This window comes from Lampris incognitus, chromosome 1, assembly GCF_029633865.1.
Source record: "Lampris incognitus isolate fLamInc1 chromosome 1, fLamInc1.hap2, whole genome shotgun sequence".
In the NCBI taxonomy this organism is placed as follows: domain Eukaryota; kingdom Metazoa; phylum Chordata; class Actinopteri; order Lampriformes; family Lampridae; genus Lampris; species Lampris incognitus.
The window spans coordinates 90,649,185-90,670,192 of NC_079211.1; the positions used below are offsets into that span (position 1 = coordinate 90,649,185).

The following is a 21,008-nucleotide window of genomic DNA, read 5'->3' on the forward strand; positions in this document are numbered from 1 at the left end:
TTATTGCGCTCATATCGGACTGGCGCTATGAAATCAACGAGACCTTACCGGCGCGTCATCCGCGGGCTAGAGTTTAAATGGCTGCAGTGACTCAGGTGATCAGCTGGCATCACTGTGTTCACAGTCTGGAGTTTAAATGGTTGCAGTGACTGAACTGACCAACAGGTATCACTGTGTTCACAGTCTGGAGTTTAAATGGTTGCAGTGACTGAACTGACCAGCAGGTATCACTGCGTCCTCAGAGCTCAAAAAAGAAGAGAGAGCTTTATAACGATAACAGTTTAATGTAATGTGTGCGTGTCACAGATTGCGTGACAGGACGAGGAGAAGCCAGGACTGAGTAATGTCCGGTTCTCCTTTATTCCTGCCTCGGGGCAACTGAGTGGTCATATTAGGAAACAGTGAATGAGTGAAGGAGGGAAAAACGATGGTTCTTCCAGCGAAACTGAGGACCAGTTAGAGGACGAGGCTTTTATGAAACTCACCTCTTGGTGCAAGTGTTAACCCCCACCTGTCTGTCTCTTCATTCACTTGCTGACAAATTAACTGTCAAACAAACTTCACAGAAAGGCGAACACCTCATCTGTACACAACGTTCGTTGAGGGAGACGCCTGTCTGTCTGTCTTATCATTAGATGTAATGGACAGAGGGACATGCAAGGACATGCAGAGGGAATGCTGAGCAGCATTCTCTGGATTACAGGTGTGGGTGGATCGTGTACTGAAGTCCTGATATAAAGTCTGGTATCGGGAAGTTTCTTCAGGAGACTGAGCCTGGACCGGACCACATCACAGCGGTAAATATCTCTGTTTTATTTTAGAATAAGAGGAAAGAGGCTTCTATGATGTTGTCATATCTGTCATATTTCTGTTGCAGACACATCCGCGACTCGTACACATTTTTAATTAGATCCTGTTATCCGGACTACCACAGACCAGGGGAACCCAGATTTACACTTTGAACAAAGCCTTTACACGTACTACATGTTTTTATTCATCATGAAAAATGTCCTCTAACGTCCATGTGGACAGTCTTGTGAAGAGGCTCCGGATGAAACGTGGCTGTCTGTAAAGAAGCAAGAGCTGCTCTCTCACATTCTGTACAAAGAGAATTCCTGAAGCATCTTTCTGCAATAACTGAAGTTGATGTGAGTTACAGACATGCTGCTACTACAACACTGAAACCTCCAGACACACTGCAGGCGTCTGTTATCTACCTATTCATGTGGACACACTGAAACCTCCAGACACACTGCAGGCGTCTGTTATCTACCTATTCATGTGGACACTGAAACCTCCAGACACACTGCAGGCGTCTGTTATCTACCTATTCATGTGGACACTGAAACCTCCAGACACACTGCAGGTGTCTGTTATCTACCTATTCATGTGGACAGACTTCTCACACGGGGAAACTGTGATTGGTGATGGGGGACATTTGATTCTTGATGTTTACTGTAAACCAGCGTTCCCCAATAGTTTCCCCAAGGGCCAAATCTTCATGAATCAGGAACACACACTTTATTTGTTGTTTCACTTCATGTACTTACACACATGAAGTGAAACAAAATGGCGTTTCCCCAGCCCACAGCAGTGCAACACACACACACACACATTCAAGAACCACAAGAACACACACATTCAAACTAACACATATATACCCAAACTACACAAAAACACACACATTCAAACTAACACATATACCCAAACTACACAAAAACACACACATTCAAACTAACATATATACCCAAACTACATAAAAACACACACATTCAAACTAACACATATATACCCAAACTACACAAGAACACACACATTCAAACTAACACATATATCCAAACTACACAAAAACACACATATTCAAACTAACACATATATCCAAACTACACAAAAACACACACATTCAAACTAACATATATACCCAAACTACACAAAAACACACACATTCAAACTAACACATATATACCCAAACTACACAAGAACACACACATTCAAACTAACAAATATAACCAAACTAAACAAAAACACACATATTCAAACTAAAACATACTATATCCAAACTAAAAAAATAAAATCCCTGTCCAAGGGAACAAACCTCAGCCAGGGTGACTGTCAGGACCGCCGGTCTGCATGGGCTAACAGTTAGCTTAGCCTGCCCCGCTTCCGCGTGCCGTCAGACCGCTCTCGGTGTTATCTCCTCGGCTGCCACTCTGGGCAAGGCCGCCGTCTCTGGTCCCACAGGATGCAGCAGACCAAGCTCTCCCAGCCGATCCAGCGCCAGCTCTCCCAGCCAACAAACGAAGACAACAACTTAGACGCAGACGTGGACAAAGACACTGCACCGATGGTACTGGGTGAGGCCGCTGCGAACGTGAATTTGCGCCGCCATCTCATCATTAGGGGTCCAAGCCCCACGGGCTGGGAACCCTATTGTTTCTGCTCAGATTTTTTTTTTTTTTCCATTGGTAAAAGTGGTACTACAGCCTACACCGTAACAGAGTCTACAAAACCCTTTGGAGGGCTGGTGCAGAACTTCGCACTTACCCCAGATGCAAAAAATGACACATGTCAACCAGTTGGTGGCGCTATTTTGAAGGTCAACGCGTTTTGGCGTGTAACTCCCAAACCGTACATCCAAAACCTTTACATGCACAGATTCACTGAGCCTCGCTGAATCACGTGGTATAGGCCACGCCCATTTCTGCCTGTAAATTTCTTTCGCAAATTTGCGAAAATAGCCAAAATTACTTTTTCGAACTCCTCCTAGGCCGTGCGTTCGATTTACACGAAACGTGGCACACATCATCTACAGTCACTCAAGTCAAAAAGTTATTGAAAGAATTTTGATCCGTTGCTCGGTTTTGATTTGACAGATCAATGAACCTTGACTGAAAAACAGTGATTTTCCATGACGGTGCCATAACTCATCAATGCATTGACATATCAACTTGAAATTTTAGACGTATGTCATGTATTGTCAAAAGATCCTAACCCATGAAATTCGTTTCATTTGTCCAGTAGGGGGCGCTATAAATTGGATAAGTTTATATCTCATAATTGGCACCATGGATTTGGATGAAATTTGGGGTGCACAATCTAGGATCATACTGGAGTCGATACATGCAATTTGGTCATGATTGAAAAAAGTGGGCGTGGCTTATGACAAAAATGTAAATTTCCCCCGCGAAACTTCAAAAATACCCCAACATTTTCCAAAAATCACCTGTACATCCTACAGAGCTGAGCTTTTGTGAGCAGATCCAGTAAGAGATGCCAACACTTTGCTGCACTGCAACATATGGTCAATTCAGAAGTCTGTCACTCTATATTTTTCAAAATATGAAAAATCACAAAACATAATATTTCTGCACAGATTCATTCAATTGCTACCAACATCACCACAGACATTCTAGAGAATGAACATATCAAGAGGTCTAAAGGTCATTCTAATCGGTCATCCACAGCAATGTACAATATATGCCTGTACAGTGTATAATATACGTAATATTTTTTATTTTCAAAAATATTTGATCAAACTATTCCAAAATATTTCACAGGACACGTGACACTATCAGAATGATGTGTGAATTTTTTCAGATTTTTATCACCAACGGCTTTTGTGTTATAAGCGTTTAAAGTATAAGGGACAACATGCAGCTCTTTAGCAGCAATTATGCTATTGGTTCAAGGTGGCGGATCTTGTTCACAGTAACTCCGATTAACACGAAACTTGGTCCACTAATAAGTCATGACTCCCTGAGGTTCTGTGCATTATTTAGTGTTAATTGGTCACTAGGTGGCGCTATGCTGCAAAATCATGAAATGCGCTAAAATTATATTTCCAAACTACTTGTAGCCTGTCAGTGTGATCAAACTGAAGCTTTGCAGCTAGCAGCTATGTACTCTTCTGAGCCCCATTCAGTAAAGGAAATGTTATAATGCAAATCATTATCACCCCAAGTCCACTCTACTGCCCTTTGACACTGCTATACAACGCACTACAGGAGTATAACTACACATTTCTTTCAAAATCAGCAAACAACTCACAAAATTACACATGAAAAACTGTAAAATAACCCTCTGCTTCCACATCCCTGGCTCAGACACCGCCATTAGCTGTGTCTATTAAGAATTAATCGCAGTTTACTGATGACGGCTTCACGCATTCACTGCATAGATGCTAAACTCAGATGCAACATACTCATGCTTCATTATATACTCCTACTCCCACTTCAAAAGTTTTAATTAAAATACAAATAAGTTGACTGAACCTCAGAACAAGGTTTACACCAGGCTACATTTCTCCCACTTTACTGAATAACTCACTGCAAGACTGCCAATAAATACTCTGAAGTTAGTGGAAGACAACCTCTTCGCTCCTGTCAGCCTGAGACTTGCGTCCATGTGAGTGAACACTAGAATTGTACTTCTCCTAAAAAATATACTACATGCTCTTCAACTTTTATTATTCAATACTTAACACCCAATATTGTTGAAAAGTATATATAGCCTAATACTACTAGTTTTTTCCCCCACGTTATCCGTAAATGTCATGATATTCTTTTAGACAAATATTTTGTTTTTCTTTGAGCCCCAACCCACACAGTGTTAATAAACTGTTCCAGGTTCATCAATAATCCTTTGTTTACTTCATATATTATCAATAGTTGTGCACTGTATTCACAACCATACTCATACACCATCTTGACGGACAGCTTTACGACCACCGTCGCTCTGTAAGACTGAGATTTACATCCATCTAATAATCAAACAGTTCAACTAGCGTGGCTCCAACAGACAGCCAGATCTGACTTACATGGGGGGCTTGGACCCCGTTAATACCTGCTTGCAGGTCTAGTTATTATTACTATCATCATCATCATCATTATTATTATTATAATTATTATCATCATTATCATTTTTTTATCATTATTATATTATCATTATTATCATTGTCATCATCATCATCATTATTATTCTCAGCATCCTCATTATTATTATCATTATTATTATTACTATTTCTTTTACGTTTCCTGTTTTACATCCTGTAGAGCCGGGTCCAAACTATGGACCTGAGGCACTATAGGGCAGATGTCACTTGATTGACACTACTCGTCGTAATATGTGGGCTGTCCCGAGTAGGGAGAGCTTCTGGACTGCACTGATGTTGATGTTGCCTGGGATACGGTTGGTGAACTTTTCCATTCCCTTCTTCACGAGTCCTAGAGCTCCGATGACCATTGGTGTTGTTTCGGTCCTCATTCTCCACATCCTGTTGATTTCAGTCTCCAGGTCTTTATATTTGGTCAGCTTCTCTGTGACTTTCACCGAGTTTTTTTTTTTTTGGATGGTATTGCCATGTCGATGAGCATGCACCTCTTTTCCTTCCTGTCCTTGATAACGATGTCGGGCTTGTTGGCTTTTATCTCTCTGTCAGTGTGGATGGGTGTGTCCCAGAGGATGGTGACATCATTGTTTTCAGTGACCATTTTTGGCTGAAGTTCGTACCACTTCTCAGTTGTCTTGATCTTGTAACTCCTGCAGATCTTCCAGTGCAGGTATGCTGCTGCCTTGTTGTGCCTGTACATGTACTCGGTCTTTGCTAGCACAGGGCAGCCTGAGACAATGTGGTCGATGGTTTCTTCGTACATTCCACAGATTCTGCATTTTGGGTCTGTTCCATCTTTGATGATGCAATGGTGATAGGATCTCGCTGCCAGGCTCTGGTCTTGGGCAGCAATTATCAAGCCCTCCGTCTCTGCTTTCTGCCTGGTGCTCCTCAGCCACTGGTGTGTCTTTTGTTAGTCCACGTCTGCATCTTTCATTCTTTTTGGGTACTTCCTGTGTATTGCTTTGTCCTCACAGGTTTTTTTTTTGTTGCAGTTGCCGCTGGCCATGGTGTTTTTCCTTCTGCTTCACTCATTTGGCATAGATGGTAGTTGCCTCATTTTCTGTTGGTGGCATTTCTGGGACATCAATTTCTTTCTTGAATTGTGCAGCTTCTTTATTGATGGAGTAGATCTGATGTTTTACTATTCGGAGGAGTGGGTCATCTGTTTTTGTCAGGGATGCATCCAGCCCGATAGTGGTAGTCTTGAAGGTCAGTTACAGTTGGACTAGGCCTCATCCTCCTGAAGCTCTTGGTAGGTCCAGCCTGTCGACATCTGGTTTCGGGTGGTACATCTTCTCCACGGTCAGCATCTTTCTTGCCTTGGTGTCTAGTCTCTTGATGTCATTCAGTTTCCAAATGATGATGTTGAAGCTGTATGTCACTACAGGTATCACTAGGGTGTTCATAGCTTCAACTCTGTTAGCTGCATTGAGTTTGCTCTTCAGTACCATACACACTGTCCTGTAGTACTCTTTTTGGATCTTCTCCTTCATGGTTGAGTGTTGTATGTCATCTCCATCATTCACTCCTAGGTACTTGTATGTGCTATCTTGGTCTAGCTCTTTGATTACGGTGTCAGTGTCAAGGTCTAAGTCTGCAGTCTTGGTAAGTCTTCCTTTCTTGAAAGTGGCTTTGGCACACTTGTCGATTCCGAATGCCATCTTGATGTCATCGCTGAAGGTCTTGATGATGGTGAGTAGACCCTTCTGCTGACTGTCATCCTTGGTAAACGTCTTGAGGTTGTCAATGTAGAACAGGTGGGTAAGTCTGCCATTCTGTGATTTGTACCCATAGCTGCTGTTGTTCAGTAGATTGCTGAGTGGTGCTAGTGCAAGGCAAAAGAGCAGTGGGGATAGTGAGTCACCTTGGAGGATTCCACTTCTGATGTTGATCAGTCTCGATGTTAACGACCCCTCTGCATGATGGAGATTCAGGGTAGTCTTCCAGCTCTTCATGCTGTCCGTGATGAATTTGACAGTTGTTGGGCAGACTCTGTAGATCTTGAGGCTCTTCTCTATCCGGGAGTGTGGCATGCTGTCAAATGCCTTCCTGTAGTCAATCCATGCTGTTGACAAGTTCTTTATTATTATTATTACTATTATTACTATTATTTTATTATTATTATCATTATTGTTATTATTATTATTATTATCATCATTATTATCATCATCATTATTATTACTACTATTATCCTCATTATTATTATCATCATTATTATTTACTATTATTATCATCATTGTTATTATTATTATCATTATTATTATTATCATTGTGGCGGACACTAGGGGCTATGCCTCTCACCCAGCAGGACTGTGAGCTGGGGGCGTGGTTTACGTTCCCGGGCTCGCCGGTGCAGGGTTGTTCCTGCTGCAGTTGGTTTTTGGAGTTGAGGAATAAACATCAAACTCGCCTTGGTCTCCTGTGTTTTTCCTCATCCTGCCACATTGGTGACCCCGAATTGAACATGTTTGGAGCAGAAGAGGAGTGTGAATCCACTTCGGCCACGCCGCCCCAACTCTCACAGCCGGCCATTCTCGCCGCGGCTGTGAAACTCCCAGAGTTCTGGCAGAGCGACCCGGCCTCGTGGTTCCAGCATGTCGAGGCGCTGTTCCACCTGCGTGGGATCTCCGCGGATGACTCCAGATACTATTTGGTCATCGCTGCGCTGGACCAGCAGTCCACACGCCGGGCCATGCAGCTGTTTCGCGCCCCTCCGCAACACGGTAAATACGTCGCCCTCAAACATCTTCTGCTCCGGAGGTACAGCCTATCTGCCGCAGAGAGGGCAGATAGAATCCTTTCCCTATCCGGTTTGGGCGACGGGACGGCTGTGGATCTCATGGACAATATGCTGTCGCTACTAGGCTCAGACGAAGGCGGATTCCTTTTCCCGCACGTTTTCCTGCGCCAGCTCCCGTCTCCTGTGCGTGCGACTTTGGCTAACTCCCCGCGTCTGGCCGCTGGTGACTGCCGAGGTTTGGCTGAGGAGGCCGATCGGGTCCTGCTGGTTACCAGACGGTTCTCTGTGCAGAGAGTGGTATCGGAGCCTTTGCAGCCGACGTCGGAGGACGCGGACCCGGCAGTGGTGGCTGAAGTGACTGCCCAGAGACGGCGCGGGAGAGGCCTCTGTTTCTTCCACCAGCGGTTCGGCGGCAAGGCGAGGCGCTGCGTCCCTCCGTGCACGTTTGAGGCGGCGGGAAACTCCAGGGCCAGCGCTCAGTAGCAGCTGTGGGCACTGGCGGACGTAGTGAGCTGCTCTTCATTAAGGACACGATGTCAGGAAGACGGTTTCTGGTGGACTCAGGCTCGCAAATGAGCCTACTCCCTCCTGCTAAGACAGACAGGTCGGCCGAAGGCGGCGGCCCACAGTTAAGTGCAGCTAACGGTTCGTCCATTGCGACGTTTGGCACAAGGTTGGTGACTGTTTGTATCCACGGGCGCCATTTTGAGTGGGACTTTGTAGTGACCGCCATTACTGTTCCTATTATCGGCGCGGATTTTCTGTGTGGTAATGGTCTGCTGGTTGATGTTGCAAACCGCCGTTTAATTGATGCTGTGTCTTTCGCCACTGTTCCGTGCGAGACAGGGGGAGCCGGGCCGTTAACACACGCTAACTTTTTAGCATTAGGGGATGTTTTTCAGCGTTTGCTGGCGGATTTTCCATCGGTGACTACACTTGCCTTTTCCACCGCGGTTACTAAATACGCGGTACAACATTTCATTCCCACTGTGGGACCGCCAGTTTTTGCGCGCACGCGGCACCTCGACGCGGTAAAATTGGCTACAGCTAAGGAGGAGTTCGCCATCATGGAGCGTCTGGGTATAGTGAGGCGTTCCAACAGCCTGTGGGCCTCGCCCCTTCACATGGTGCCCAAGGCGGATGGGTCGTGGCGGCCTTGCGGCGATTTTCGCCGCCTGAACAACGTCACCGCCAATGACCGCTATCCCATCCCACACATACAGGACTTTTCCATACGCCTGGCAGGTACCACTATTTTCTCTAAGGTGGACCTCGTGCGCGGCTATCATCAGGTTCCCGTGCGCGCAGAGGACGTGCCCAAGACCGCAGTGATCACCCCGTTTGGGCTTTTTGAGTTCATGCGCATGCCTTTTGGCTTGAAGGGGGCAGCGCAAACCTTTCAGAGGCTGATGGACTCAGTGTTGCGTGACCTTGCTTTCGTGTTCGTTTATCTCGACGACATATTAGTGGCCAGTCCGTCAGCTGAAGAGCACCTGGCGCACCTGAAACTGGTTTTTCCGTCGTCTGGACGAACACGGCCTGATAGTCAACCCGGCCAAGTGTCAGTTTGGACTGCCGGTGATTGACTTCTTGGGTCACCGCATTTCGCCACAAGGCGCGGTCCCGTTGCCTTCTAAGGTGCAAGCGGTGGCGGAATTTCCCCGCCCAGTCTCTGTTAAGGCATTGCAGGAATTCTTGGGCATGGTGAATTTCTATAACCGTTTCCTCCCTCGCGCTGCCCACCTCCTTCAGCCACTTTACGAAGCCCTGCGGCTTAAGAAGGCTAACGACCCTGTCGACTGGACTCCCGAACAGGTCCAGGCCTTTGACGGAGCTAGGTGCGCCCTGGCTAACGCTGCCCTCCTCGCCCATCCCACACCCACGGCATCCATAGCTTTAACAACCGATGCGTCTGACATAGCCGTGGGGGCTGTGGTTGAACAGCGTGTGGCGAATGCGTGGCAGCCACTCGCATTTTTTAGCCGCAAACTGCGAGATAGCGAGCGCAAGTACAGCGTTTTTGACCGGGAGTTGCTGGCACTGCACCTTGCAACCCGGCATTTCCGCTTCCTGCTGGAGGGTCGCCCATTCACGGCTTATGTGGATCATAAGCCGCTGACTTTTGCCATGTCCAAGGTGACTGAGCCGTGGTCTGCTCGTCAACAGCGCCACCTAGCGGCGATCTCCGAGTTCACAACGGACATTCAGTATGTGGCCGGGAAGTCCAACCCTATTGCTGATTGTCTGTCGCGTGCTTGTGTGTCCTGTGCACCTCGGTGTGGATTTCTTCGCTATGGCTGCCGACTAGCCCAGCGACCCGGACGTCCTTGCCCTTAGGTCAACGCGTACCGGTCTCAAGCTAGAGGACGCTGTGATGCAGGAAGGCAGTCCTGCCCTCCTCTGCGATGTCTCCACCGGCCGTCCCCGCCCCGTTGTTCCAGTGGCCTGGCGCCGTCGAGTTTTCGATTCGATTCACTCCCTCTCGCACCCTGGAGTTCGGGCGTCAGTGAAGTTGGTCGGTTCCAAGTTCGTCTGGCCTGGCCTCCGCAAGGACGTCAAGGGGTGGGCAGCTGCATGTGTAGCGTGCCAGCGCGCTAAGGTCCACCAGCACACTAAATCGCCCCTCGAACCGTTTCCGATCCCGGCCAGACGTTTCGACCACGTGCATGTGGACCTGGTGGGCCCTCTACCTTCTTCACAGGGTTTTACGCACCTGCTAACAATGGTAGATCGGACCACCAAGTGGCCAGAGGATGTCCCTCCATCCTCCACAACATCCTCGGATGTTGCAAGCGCTTTTCTTTCCTCCTGGGTCGCCCGTTTCGGCACTCCGTCAGATATCACCTCAGACAGGGGCCCCCAGTTCGTGTCAGAGCTCTGGTCGGCACTTTCGCGATCCTTGGGTGTGCAGGTACACCGCACTACCGCGTATCACCCTCAGGCTAACGGGTTGTGTGAACGTTTTCACTGGTCGCTCAAGGCAGTGCTGTGCGCTGCGCTCTCGGATGGTAACTGGGTGGATCATTTACCTTGGGTTATGCTCGGGTTGCGTTCGGCTCCTAAGGAGGACCTCGACGCGTCACCCGCTGAGCTGGTGCTCGGTCAGCCGCTCCGCGTCCCTGGGGAATTTTTGCCTGGGAGTTCCGCTCCTCGACCCCGTCCGGCCATTTATCCTTTTTTGTCCGACAGCACTCGGGTTCCAGGCCCCGTTCACCACTGTTTTCCGCGGTCATTCGTGCCTGCGCAGCTCATGTCGGCTCGTTTTGTTTTTGTACGGCATGATGCTCACTGCTCGCCCCTCCAACCCCCATACGATGGCCCATTTCGGGTTCTTGAGACGGGTCCTAAGGGTTTTGTGCTAGATATGGGTGGGCGTAGGGAGCGTGTCACGCTTGATAGGCTTAAACCGGCGCACAGGGTGGCAGGCGAAGTTGTGTTTCCGGCCCAGGTTCCCCGTCGGGGTCGTCCTCCTTCCAGGACCCCGGCAGTGTCTTCACGGGTTCAGCGTTCTGCTTCTCAGCCGGCTTTGGACTGTGTTTCACCTACTGTTCCGGCTGAGGGACGGCGCAGCCGTTATGGCAGGCTGCTTAAGCCTCCAGTGAGACACTAATTTTCTTTCCAGGAGTCCCTTCTGGGTGTTCGGGGGGGGGGGGGCTGTGTGGCGGCCACTAGGGGCTATGCCTCTCACCCAGCAGGACTGTGAGCTGGGGGCGTGGTTTACGTTCCCGGGCTCGCCGGTGCAGGGTTGTTCCTGCTGCAGTTGGTTTTTGAAGTTGAGGAATAAACATCAAACTCACCTTGGTCTCCTGTGTTTTTCCTCATCCTGCCACATCATCATCATTATTATTATTATTATTTTCCCACACAGTTTAGTGCACTACACTGATTTGTGAATACTGCAATACAATACTAAGAGCTCTGGGTTAACAGCAGCAAGCCTGCTTATCAAGCCCTTCTGTTGTCCCACCACTGATGGAGCCCCGTCGGGGACAATGGACACGATTTTGCTCACATCCAAGCCATTCTTCTCAAAGAACTGTTTTAATTCATTAAAGAGGATTTCCCCTGTTGTGCGCCCAGGCAGAGGAAGCGGACAAAGCAGCTCTTCCCAAAATGTCTTCCCATCAAAACATCTTGTGAACACAGATCCTAGCTGATCCATATCGGTTTGACCACAGGACGAGTCCATGGCTAGTGATATGGCTTCTGCTTTCTTCAAACCAGTGAGTAGACTGGTAAAACACTCCTCCACCGAAAGTTCTACTCTTCTTGTTGCCGTGTTAGACAACAGTGGCACCTGCTTTAATAGCTCCACAACCGTTTTCTTGTTTTTGTCACCATGATTTAAAACTATACCAACCATATATCAGTTGCACACCTTGTAATCAGCTCAGCATCAGTGAATGGCTTCTTAGCTTTAGCAAGGTTGCATGAAACATGAAGTGATGCAGCTGTTGCACTCTCTTGTGCCGATGTTGATTTACAGATGGTAGAAACGGAGTGCTTGTACGACATTATCATATTCGCTATTTTTTGTTTGTAGTAATGTGATTTTTTAGGGTAGGTGGCATTAAAACTGGCAGCATGCATAGTGTTTTTTTTTTTTTAAATTTATTTCTAGTTTTTTGCCTTATATCACCCGATTATGGGCATATGGCCGGAACTCTTGTCGAATAACTCCCCTGGCTCACGTTTCCACAGGAAGAAGATTGTCGTAACACCAGCTTGCTTCAAACTCATGGCGGCTGCTCTCGCTATTTTACACGCTCAAGCCTCGCATGGATTGCATCACCTTCAGGCCGCGATGGAGACATAGGGAGAATGCTTTCAGTTGCTTGGCTGCAGAGGGGTCGCTGGAGAACGATGAGCCCCCTAACACTACACCGATCTACTCCCACTATCCCTCGGGTAAGGGTGGCCTAATGAATGCCTTACCCCGTGGACGCTCTGGCCGTGACCGGTTACGGCGAGTCTGAGATACGAACCTCCCAGCCACATGACGAGCGGATTGCAAGAACGGCGGTTTATTCCGCTCGGCCATTAGAGCGGCCCTAGCATACATAGTGTTGAAGTGCCGCTTGAGATCATCTGCTGTACGGACAGCTACAGTCTGCATGCATATCAGGCATGTCGGTTTGGCATTGGCGTGGTCCGGTATAATAAAAAAAGACTTATCAGTCCAGTCAGATTTGAACTGACGGTTTTCCTGGTCGACTTTGCACTTTTGCCATGTTCTTGGTTTCGGACAATTATTGATTATCTGTGACTTAGCTGGTGAGTGGCTCTGTCTAGTCAAGGACCGTAGAGAGCATGGAGTAGGTCTTACGTCTACGCGTTCTATGGCACTGGTCAAGTGTACGGTGTGAGGTGTGGTCAAAATAAAGAAGAGCAGCTCGCACTTTATTTCACATGTTATGACAAGTGTGTTAGTGCCAATGGGTCAGCGTGGGCTGACATTTGGCTGTCGCAGACCGGACCTGGCCCGCGGGCCACTTATTGAGGTTCAGGGTTCAGTACTTAAGGTTTGACTCTCATCATCCAGTGGAGCACAACTAAAACGGCAACACATCAAAACCATTCAATAAATCAAAAATGATTACAAAATAAAGAATAAACTCATTACAATAACGTATGGACGTGTCTGTGAGTAAATAAGTGGTGTAGTGCATGTGTGGGTGTATTTGCTGATATTGTGCATGTTGTCAAGTGTAAAAACAAAGTAAAATGGCGTTGCAGAGAGAGCGCCTAGACTGAAAGCTGGCTACAGCTTTATGCAGAAGGACACGCCCAGGCCCAGGTGCATCCTCTCAGGTCTGACGAGCCATCTCCCAACCTGAAACACGCTAGCGGTGAACACAACAATCCACAACCAATCCACCGGGGGGAGTGGTTCATCACAAGGAGTCATCAGGACGCTGTACAACCGAGCTGACAACGTCCCCACCAACACAATTTGTCAAAGCCAGGAAGACGCCCAAACAGTGCACCAGCCAATCAAAGAGAGGAGAAGGACAACAGCTGCCTAAGCATAAACCAGTGGTGATTCTGTATGTGGCGGGAGTGTCAGAACAGCTGAGACGCGTATTTTCCAAACATCGCATCTCAGTTGCTTTCAAACCCCAAAACACGCTGCACCTGAAGTTGTTCCACCCCAAGGATCAGATCCCCGGCACAAACAGAGCAACATAGTATAGCTGTTATATGCCAGGAGGATTGCCATTACTTGTACATCAGGGAAACTAAACAGACGCTGGCCAAGAGGATGGCACAACACAGGAGAGCTAACACGCTAGACCAGGACTCCACAGTCTATACTATCTACACAGTCTACACCATCTACACAGTCTACACCATCTACAGGCCAGTGGCCACTCTTTCAAGGATGAGGAGGTGCACATACTTGATAGGGAGGAATGCTGGTTTGAATGGGGGGTCAAAGAGGCCATCTATGTGAAGAGGGAACGGCCATCCCCAAACCGAGGGGGGTCTAAGAGTACGTCTGTCACCATCTCCCCCCCGGCGAATGCGGCAAGGCGTTCAGACTATCACAGACTACAAAAGCTCTAATTGCGGTCCCACTGTCCATGATGCCTCCCTGCCAGACAAGCTAAATATTTCTATGCCCGCTTTGACAAGGACAATACTGACCCAGCCACAAAAATCCCCAGCCACCCAGAAAACCAGGTGCTCACTCTATCAGTCGCAGAGGTCAGAGAATCACTGCGCAGAGTGAACATACGGAAGGCTGCCGGACCAGACGGCATACCGGGTTGGGTCTACCGGGAATGTGCCGACCAGCTGGCTGAGGTCTTCACACCTGTATTTAACCTCTCACTGTCCCAATCTAAAGTCCTGACATGCTTAAAGACCACCTCTATCATTTCTGTCTCCAAGAAACCAACATCCACATGTTTGAATGACTACCGACCCATAGCACTCACCCCCATTGCCATGAAGTGCTTTGAGAGACTGGTTCTGGCTCACATCAAAAACATTAACCCCCCCCACATTCGACCCACATCAGATCGCCTACTGTCCCAAAAGGTGTACTGAGGATGCCATTGCCACTGCCCTGCACGTTGCTCTGACCCACCTTGAACTTAACAACACATACATCCGGATGCTTTTTATAGATTATAGCTCTGCCTTCAACACTATCATCCCCGCCAAACTAACCACCAAACTCCTCTCCCTTGACCTCAACCCCTCCCTCTGTAACTGGATCCTGGACTTCCTGACCAACAGACCTCAGTCTGTTTAGTTAGGTGACCACACCTCCTCCACCCTGACCCTCAGCACAGGTGCCCCTCAAGGCTGTGTTCTGAGCCCCCTCCTTTTCTCCCTCTTTACCCACGAGTGCCTGCCAACTCACCCTTCAAATGTTATAGTTAAGTTTGCAGACGACACCAGTCATTGGCCTCATCACCAACAATGACGAGACGGCCTACGGAGACGAGATTGAGCAACTCACATCATGGTGTACTACCAACAATCTTGTCCTTAATGTGCAGAAGACAAAGGAGCTGATTGTGGACTTCAGGAGGTCTAGAAGCTGCAGCCACTCCCCCATACACATCAATGGGGTGGAAGTGGAGCATGTTTCCAGCTTTAAATTCCTTGGAGTCCACATCAGCGAGGACCTTTCGTGGACATTAAACACCCAGGCCCTTGTGAAAAAGGCCCAACAACGCCTGCATTTCCTGAAGAGGCTGAGGAGCGCCCATCTACCCCCCGAAATTCTCACCAACTTCTACCACTGCACCATAGAGAGCATCCTGACCAACTGCATCTCAGTGTGGTACGGCAACTGCACCTCAGTAGACCAGAAAACTCTGCAGCGGATTGTCAAGGGGGCCCAGCATATCACCGGTACCCAGCTCACAGCCATAAAAGACATTTATTACAAACGCTGCCTTCGAAGGGGTCTGAGCATCAGCAGAGATCCCACCCACCCCAACCATGGACTGTTCTCCCCCCTGCACTCTGGGAGGCGCTACAGGAGCCTCAGAGCCCGCACTACCAGGCTCAAAAACAGCTTCTTTTCACAAGCTGTTGCCCACCTGAACCTGGCTACCCACTGAATGTCTGTAGATATTTTAAATATTTTGTACTCCAGCTCTTTTTTAACTTATTTTAGCTTTTGGTCTTCATGCGTGTATATCTTATATTGTGTTTGTCTGTGTCTGTCTTGCACTGTTTGGTGAAGCCACAGCCCTCATTTCATTTTTAACATGTGCCTGCACATTGTTGTTAATGACAATAAATTGACTTGAATTGAATCTTACAATGTTGTGATTACAACTATTCCCCAACCCTCTGTGAATAGTACACGTGTCTCTCAATAAACGTTGTGTCCAGATGAAGTGATTCAACTTTCTCTGATTTAGAAAGCCATTATCAACAAATTACCCGTCAACATCTCAACATGGTTTAAAGGTTCCTACCACAAGTTCCTTGAGTCAAATCTGAACTAGGAAAGAAAACTAAAACGTTGTTGACCTTGACTATAGAAACCTAGTTTACATGTCACTGTTTGATTGTTAATATTTATAACTGTCATGAATATTTGTGTCCTTATAATATTGTATTTCTTGTTTTTTTTGTAGCCTTGTCGTCAAAACCACCCGAGTCCAGTCCAAGTCTTTGAGGTGTCGAGTCCAACTCAAGACCAGTGGGACCAAATCTTATGTAAAGACTGACACCAGAACAGTACACGTCCAGTTAGACAGCACGACTGTAACTGTAGTTGTCTACATCATAGTAAAATCGCAGTTTCACTACATTGTCATATTATTTTAGACTTTTTTCTACTCTTGCAAGGGAGGAAAGTTTCAGTCCAGTTGACCAACGTTTCACTGACATAATAAGACATATATTCTCTGATTATAATAACTATTAATAATAATAAATAATAATAACAATAAATAATAATAAATTAAATAATAAAAGATAAATTATACACATATATACACCATGGTAACAAAGAATACTCACCTCTGATTGGGTGGATAGTGTGTCTTAAAGCCGTATATTACACACAACGCTCTTCTCAAGTTTAATCACTGTTCTACATTCATACGTCGGACACAAAGTCTCTATGTAACCATAGCAGCATTCTGTTCTATGTAACCACAGAAACATTCTGTTGTACGTAACCACAGCAACACTGTTCTATGTAACCATAGCAAAACTCTGTTATATGTAACCACAGAAACACTCTGTTCTACGTAACCATAGCAACACTCTGTTCTATGTAACCACAGAAACAGTGTTCTATGTAACCATAGCAACACTCTGTTCTATGTAACCACAGAAACACTCTGTTCTATGTAACCACAGCAACACTCTGTTCTATGTAACCCCAGAAACACCCTGTTCTATGTAACCACAAAGACTCTGTTCTATGTAACCACAGAAACACTCTTTTATGTAACCATAGCAACACTTTGTTCTATGTAACCATAGCAACACCCTGAATCAGTAGCAAGTGTGGTAAACATTCAAAGTTAGCTTAGTGGCTAACTTCTTCTTCAGAACCTTTTAATTCCGAGTCCAGTAAGTGAATACTGGACTCAGAATTAAAAGCTTATACCATGGCCACTTACCAAAGAGTTTCTAAACTCTTTGGTAAGTGGCCATGGTATAAGCAGGATAATCCACGACAAGGAGTGTCTGTGAATGTTCTCATTCATCCAGGTCATGGTTATCCAAAGGAGTTGAATCAAGTGCAACTGGACTTGGTATATATCCGTGAAGACGTTTCGCCTCTCATCCAAGAGGCTTCCTCAGTTCGTGCCTTTCTGACTAGACCAAGCTAGTCTGACTGGCTGGTGATGAGACTCAGAATTTATCCTCTAGGAGTCATTGTCAGATATAGTAGATATTGGTCTGTGTGTGTAGGTTTCCCATATTTCGAATTCAGGGGCCAGTTTTACAGACAGAAACACGGCTGTGCAATGAACTCACCAGTATCGCCCATTGTGGCCAACTTATATACGGAAGAGGTAGAACATAGGGCCCTGAGCTCTTTCAGAGGAACACCTCCGAGCCAATGGTTCAGATATGTGGATGGCACATGGGTCAAAATCCAAACAGAAGAGGTTCAAGCGTTTACGAAACACATCAACTCAGTGGACAAGAACATTAAGTTCACAAGGGAAGACGTAAAGAACAACAGTTTGCCCTTCTTGGACTGTGACGTCCACATTGGGGAAGACAGGAGCCTCCACATTGGGGTTTACAGGAAACCTACACACACAGACCAATATGTACTTTTCGACTCACACCACCCTCTGGAACACAAACTGAGCGTCATCAGAACTTTGCAACACAGAGCTGACAATGTGCCCAGCAGCACTCAGGCCCAAAGAGAAGAACACAGACACCTGAGTTGAGCTTTAAAAACCTGCAGCTACCCCAGTTGGACCTTTGTGAAAACTGCAACACGTTCCAAAAAGACCAACCAGGTGAGCGACGAGGAGAAAAGGAACAGAAGGAATAACACAGTCATCCCGTATGTTTCTGAGGTCTCCGAGAAACTCAGGAGAATTTTCAACAAACACCACATCCCGGTATACTTCAAACCCAGCAACACACTCTGACAAAGACTGGTTCATCCCAAAGACCGTGTAACACACACCCAAAAAAAGCAATCTGGTGTATGCTGTACAATGCAATGAGGATTGCACTGACCTATATACATAGGAGAAACCAAACAACCACTACACAAACGGAGGGCCCAACACAGAAGGCCAAACTCCTCAGGACAAGACTCAGCAGTCTACTATCTACACCTAAAGGAAAAGACACACTCCTTCGAGGACAGCAACGTACACATTTTGGACAGAGAAGATAGATGGTTTGAAAGAGGGGTGAAGGAAGCCATCTATGCGAAACTGGAAAAACCATCCCTCAACAGAGGAGGAGGTCTGCGACACCACCTATCTCCCACTTACAATGCCGTCCTTTCATCTCTACCCAGGAGACTCAAGAAGCCTAGCCTCCAAGAACAACAGACGGTCACCAACGGCTCCAACGACTCTCATGACCACTGAATAATGAAGTCAAACTAGCACCCCCAACGACCGTCGCTGCTAAACAAATGCAATTCAATAGCTCCGATGGCGACGGGCGCGGCTGGACATCGGAGCACAGGAGAGCCATGCATATCAATAGCTCCGATAACGACGGACGCGGCCAAACATCGGTACACAAAAGAGCCACTCATATCTATGGCTCTGTTGGCGACGGGTGTTGGTAAACATCGGAACACAAAGAGCCATGGACATCTATAGCTCTGACAATGACTCCTAGAGGATAAATTCTGAGTCTCATCACCAGCCAGTCAGACTAGCTTGGTCTAGTCAGAAAGGCACGAACTAAGGAAGCCTCTTGGATGAGAGGCGAAACGTCTTCACGGATATATACCAAGTCCAGTTGCACTTGATTCAACTCCTTTGGATAATCCACGACAAGGAGTGTGTTAAAGGATTTTAACACACTCCTTGTCGTGGATTATCAATTCCCTTACTTTACTGCTCTCCCCATGGGAAGTTTGATATTTATTTAAAAAAAATAAAAAAATAAAGTAATGTACTAGACAAGTCTTTAAAAATCATGAGTCCTCAATGTCGTAAACTTAGTCAAGTCTAAGTCATTATGCTGTGAAGTCCCACACGTGACCAAGTCCTTGAACATGTGGACTGGAGACCGAGTCCATAAAATACTACAACTGTAGGGTTTTGTGTGTGTGTTTTTTGTTTTGTTTTTTTACTGTACCCCGGCCACAACTCAAAAGAGGATTTCATTCCATGTATTTCCTAAAAATCAAGCGAAGGTTTTGATGTGACTGACGACTGAGTGAGGGGGTCAGTGTGATAGAAGGAAGAAGAGACAGACTGAAAGAAGAAGGTGAAGATCTGCAAATGAACCATTCTGCTTCAATCTCATTTTAGGAACAGAGACAGCATGGCAGCCCGTAGGGATGAATACACGGAGGACTTCTCCCATCAGGACTGGAAGGACGTGGTGAAACAGGAGCAGTCTCGTGAACCTTCTGAGGTGAGCCTGACATCCTGACAACACCAAACCTGCATGTGTGTGCGCGTGTGTGTGTGTGTGTGAGTGAGTGAGTGAGTGAGTGAGTGAGTGAGTGAGTGAGTGAGTGAGTGAGTGTGTGTGTGTGTGTGTGAGAGTGTGTGTGTGTGAGTGAGTGAGTGAGTGAGTGAGTGAGTGTGTGTGTGTGTGTGTGTGAGTGTGTGCGTGTGTGAGAGTGTGTGAGTGTGTGTGTGTGTGTGCGTGTGTGAGAGTGTGTGAGTGAGTGAGTGAGTGTGTGTGTGTGTGTGTGTGTGTGTGTGTGTGTGTGTGTGTGTGTGAGAGAGTGTGTGCGTGTGTGAGAGTGTGTGTGTGTGTGAGTGTGTGTGTGTGCAGAAGTTGATAAGAATGAGACTGGTTGTTTGAAAGAAGTAATAAAGTAATTCTGGACTTTCCACAGGCAGCTGGTGGTTCAGCTCGTCGGTCCATGCCTGCGGATGGAAAGTCCATCGAGACTCGGTTGGGTGATCTTTCGTTGGACAGAAACCTTCGAATGCTCCACCTAAACATCAGGAGCTTTTGTGTGAAGAATAAAAGAGATAAATTTGTTAAGATAGTAAAACTGATTAATGACAAAAAGCCCGACATTGCTGTGTTTACTGAAACGTGGTTGAAGCCCAGCAATCCTAATCCTGACCTGCCTGGTTACAAGCTGTACCGTGGTGATAGGCAAGGGACCATGAGAGGTGGAGGAGTGGCGGTGTATGTACATGAGACACTGGAGATGGTTAATGTCTTGTGTTCATCAAGGCCCGAACAATTTGAATTTCTGGCTCTGATGATCAAGTTGAAGCAAACCATGCTGAACGTTGCAGGTGTGTATCGCCGTCCATCTGCTCCTGCTGAGGCCAGAGATCGCATTGGTGAACTTCTGAAAGACCAGTGCTGCCCTGAGCTTGTCTGCTTGGGTAACTTTAATGTAAACTGGCTGGACGGCGAGGCAAATGTTTACACAAACATGTGCGAGCATCTAAGTCTCACACAATTAATCAAACAACCAACCCACAGATATAACATGGGCGAAGACAGTTTGCTCGACTGGATTCTGACTAACAGACCAGACAAGTACAAGTACAAGGCTCGGGTTCTGACTGATGTTGACATCAGTGATCACTTCCCTGTGATGTGTGTCAGAAGATCGACTCCACGGGCCACCCGAGCCGTCTCAGACCACGTTCGCAGGGTCACATAGTTTTGTAAAGATTAAATCGGGCTTTTCCATTTATTAAACGCTCATCTGCAGCTCAGAGCCGCACCTTCTGACTGACAGAGATGGACTGACCA

The 21,008-nt window shown here is 46.9% G+C and overlaps 1 long non-coding RNA gene across 1 annotated transcript in view; it reads right to left on the minus strand.

Moving 5' to 3' along the window:
* LOC130123063 (uncharacterized) overlaps positions 1-21,008 on the minus strand; it is a 58,899-nt gene that overhangs the window by 37,338 nt on the left and 553 nt on the right. The window lies entirely within an intron of this gene.